The 4472-nt window shown below is 49.4% G+C and overlaps 1 long non-coding RNA gene across 1 annotated transcript; it reads left to right on the top strand.

The window, feature by feature from the left end:
• The first annotated feature begins 3509 nt into the window (after positions 1-3509).
• Positions 3510-4271, top strand: LOC115539234 (uncharacterized). Its single transcript, XR_003975771.1, has 2 exons — positions 3510-3658; positions 3769-4271. It is a non-coding gene; the product is annotated as an uncharacterized LOC115539234 (long non-coding RNA).
• The last annotated feature ends 201 nt before the right edge of the window (positions 4272-4472 follow it).

Below are 4472 nucleotides of genomic sequence, written 5' to 3'. Positions count from 1 at the left end.
ATAGATTTTTATATAAACCCCCTATCCCATACTCACCCGAGCTACCTCAAGGACACATATACATTTGTTAACAAGTTAAAAAATCTCACCGTCCCCGATAACACGTTTATCTTTTCAATCTATGTAGATTCCTTGTACACGAACATCGACACTGTCCTGGGCCTTGAGGCGGTGAAGAAAGCATTGGCTTCGTTACCTGATCCATCTCGTCCTGATACATTTATTTTAAAGTTTTTAGAAATCACTCTTATCCGTAACAACTTTTTATTCGAGAAATCGTTCTTTTTACAAATATGCGGCTGCGCCATGGGGAGGAAATATTCACCGGCCTACGCGGACATTTATCTGGCCGACTGGGAGGAATCTGCATTTCTTAAATGCCTGTCACGCCCCTTAATTTATTTCCGCTATCTAGATGATATCTTTGGACTCTGGGACAAATCCGAAACGGAATTCAACCACTTTATGCATAACCTCAACTCACACCACCCCCGTATCAAACTCAAACACACTCTCCATCTTCAGCAGGTCCCCTTCCTTGACACGATAGTTTTTTTCACAGAGACGAAGGATGGACACAAAACATTAGCCACCAAGGTTTATTTTAAAGACACGGACAGGCTTTCCTTATTATTTAACACCAGCTACCATCCCCGGCATACTTTCAGCTCCATCATCAAGTCACAACTAATCCGTTTCCACCGCATCTGCTCTCTACCCCACCACGTAGAGGAGGCCAGCAGGACCCTTTTCAAGGCCCTTAGACCTTGCGGCTATTCCAAACGTTTTCTTCGGACTATTAAAGGGGAAGTGACCGCCCTCTTCCAGCCAGGCCGGCCCGTTCTCCCTGGAAAAAAGAACACGGAACATAGGTTAATTCCATTCATTACAACATTCTAGCGACAACTAGGCCCCCTCAAGCAAGCTATAAAACAACATTTTAATTCCGCCAAACCTCAAACCGCCCCACTCGCTTATTTTAAAAATGTAATGTCATACCGCCGTAATAAAAATCTGCAGGACATGCTAGTCCATACGGCACACAACAAAGCAATACGCACAACCTTCGACCCCTATTTTACCAACCTGAAGTACATCTTCAACTGTCGAGCCGGTGTCCCCATCTCGCAGACCTTCACACTACTCTCCTGCAATGTCGTCTACGCCATCCAGTGCAAACTATGCAGGAGCATCTATGTGGGCGAAACGGGAGCTACTATCAAACCAAGGTTATAACAACACATTTACCATATTCAGAAAGGAACAAACGATAAACGGCTGTATACTCACTTCATTTCACATCATATCAACAACTTTTCATTGTCCGGTCTAGAGACCAATGTCGGTTGGTCCCTGGTCCAGAGGAGAGCTGCTGTAAGAAGGTGGATCTTTAAGCTTTCCTCCATAGCCCCGTTTGGCCTAAATGATGATCGGTCTCGCCCCTCCATCCGTCCCGGTCCTCATCATAACTTCCCCAGCATCCTTTCTCCTAAAACATAGCCACTCAATCAGTTCCTTACCATAACCTCTTCCCTCCCCCCCCTCCTAAACATAACCCTTCTCCCATATTTTATTTCTTTTATTGATTTTATTTCATTTTGTTTATTTTATGGAAGCAAAAGTATTTAACGTATTTAAATTGCTTGTGCCCGTGCCCTCCTCTCCTCCTGTTACATGGTAGTAGTGCATGGGAGACTACATGATAGTCCCATGTACTGCTGCATGGCGCATGAGGGAGCGCCCTAATCCTAACCCTAACCCTAACCCAGGGTTGGTAGACGCTGGGAATACCAGGAACTCTCCGCCATGGTTCCGGATGAAGCGTCTCGCCGCTCACTGGTCGACCACCTCGAAAACAGAGGATTCTTTGTTGTCGGTGAACCGTTGGAGGACGCGCATGGTGCAGAGCCCAGGTTGGTTGCGCTCACGATTTGATTAGCATTTGAGGGGACTCTTCTTTTTTCATGTCTCAAGTGTACATTGCTTTTATGAATCTGTGATGCATGTCAGCTCTCAGGAGACGGGGCACAGGCCTGGGCACAAGCGTCTGCTGGAGATGGCAGAGGGTCGGACAGAGGAAGCTTGCCATGGGCTCCTAACGGGCGAGCGGTTGCCGCAACATGAGATGACGCTGTACCGGTACTTTTGCATGGCCACCCTGACGATCACGCACCGTGTACCGGAAGAGACGGTGGTGGACTTCAAAGTAACTCATTCCAATGTTCCCTCCAGCCGGTTTCTGTTTCCCTCCAACTTTGACTCTGCTCGGTTCGAGTTGTTTGTATCCTCGCCTACAATAAGAGTCCCCCGTAACAGGTCACTGAGTGGAATGACAGGCAGGTGAGCGCCGGTGTCGGGGCGACGATCTACTTCCGAGACGGTGCGGACAGAGCTGTTTTCAGCGTAGACGAGGAGAGGGTGAGCAGAGCGTGTCTTCTTTTGTTTTCATGTTTTTGTTTTGTTTTTCACATTCAAGTGAAGAATTGAATGTGAAAAAAAGCAAGTGAAGAAAGCGTTTCCGCGGACGGGATTTCACAGCTTGGCCTTTCGTTTCCCACCGACAGTGGTTAGGTGCCTACTTCACGGCCATCAGGCCGCTCTACCTGACGCGGAAAGGGGAAGCAGCGGATGACCAGGGCTGCTTCTTCCTGGGGACCACAGGACTTCCCGTGGCCAATCCCAGGTCCGACTTGTGCCGTCTCTGGAGGCAGTGAGTGTACTCTTTTATTACTTAAACAGGGGTGTGGCAATCGCCCTCACTAAGCGACCAGAACTAGCAGGTTGCTTGGATAACTTGGAGCTGGTAGTGATTAGTTGGTTTTTGTTCTTCACACCTCTCCTCCACGACACAGCTGTCGGAAGATCTGCGAGGGAGCGGGCCCGAATCCGCCGCCCGTTACGGCCGAGGCCACGGGGACGTCTTCCCGGGACAAAAGGTAAACATTGTGCGTTGCGGCGCTGACACAAACACGTCCGACATCACAGCCGCCCGGTTGCCATGCGTGCTTTTCTCTTCCTGCAGTTCTGTGTCGGGGAAAGGGTCCCGTGACGACCAATGGGACGCTTTCGTCAGTGAATTCCCCGTAACAATAGGTGCCCTCGCGCCCTCCAAAGATAAGAGGAACTTGTCGGTGCCGGGTTTGGTGATGAACAGACGCCCTATTTCAATTGGAGGCGAATCCAGCTGGAAAAGCGTGTGCTACATGTCTCCAGTAGGCACCGGCTTGGTCTTTGTCAAACAGATACTGTATGCCGTCTGTGAAGAGCTGCTTAGTGTCTCACTATGACTGCATCTCCTTTTCCCATCGCCTGTGTGTCTTACCGACTCACATACACAATGCCTCACTCGCTCACTCTGTCGCTCAATCCCAGTCTCACTCATTCACTGCCTCAGTCACTGCCTCACGCCTCACTAACTCGCTCCCTCTGTTCTTACCAGCTTCCGCTGGCAGGCAGCGACCGACCGAGGCCAAAGTGGCAGCCATTGTGGCCAAGGAGGAGTGGAAAACGAATGTCCCCTCCCTCCCGGATGTGCTCCAGGCGTGGGTCTCCCCTTTAAAGGCAGCCATTGAGGACGACAAAGGTGTCCTCAAGTCAGTGGTGGAGCAAAGGTGGAAGGGGATCGATTTTAAGGATTTCAGAGAACACAAGGGTAGAGGTGAGGGAAGACAGAAAAGCACAGTGCAAACTTTACTGTGATGACTTTGCCATGGCAGCAAAATAACAGCTGTTTATGTGTTTGTGTTTCTCTTTCGCTCTTCTGTGCAGGCGTCATTGCCACCATGCCGTTCTCCAAAGGTGAAGTGATCTGCGACTGTCACGGAAAGCTCATCTCTGAATCGGTGGGGAAGAAGATGGATGAAATGCAGGAGGGAGTGATGTGCTACCTCTTCTTCGTCAGGGGCAGGCTAGGCAACAAGCTGTGCATCGATTCCCAGAACTTCCCCTGCGAGTGCCGCCCTGGATAGGACACCTTTGGAAGGCGCATGAACGACTCGGGCAAGGCGTCCAATGTGAAGCCTGTGGTGTTCCAGTTGAACTTCGCAGACGGACCCCAAGACACTGTCCTGTTCTTGGCCCAGAGAAACATAGCCGGCAACGAAGAGCTGCGTTGGGACTATGGTGTGAGACGGATGTCCTTCAGAGATGAGGGCATGGACCTGGCATGGCTGGATGACTGAAATGATTTGCGTTGGTTCATTGTGTTCCCTCATTTGTTGTTGCCGGTTGTTGCTGTTCTTGTTGTTGTTTAGTGTCATGTTTTGAATAAATGTTTGTGCTTCAAAGGACAACGCCTTGAATAGATGAACTTTATTAATCCCCGTTCATGTTAACATTACATTGACAAAGAGTGGGTGCCAGAAAAAGTGAAAAACACAACAGTGCTCGTTTAAGGGCTTAAACGTTGAGCTAACATTGCTACTGCAGGAAAAGGGCATGCATAAAATGTGCACTGCATGTGAAACATTCCG

The sequence above is a fragment of the Gadus morhua genome, unplaced genomic scaffold (genome assembly GCF_902167405.1).
Source record: "Gadus morhua unplaced genomic scaffold, gadMor3.0, whole genome shotgun sequence".
Lineage (NCBI taxonomy): Eukaryota > Metazoa > Chordata > Actinopteri > Gadiformes > Gadidae > Gadus > Gadus morhua.
Note: the sequence above shows the minus strand (reverse complement) of the source record. Positions and strands in the feature narration are given on the sequence as shown.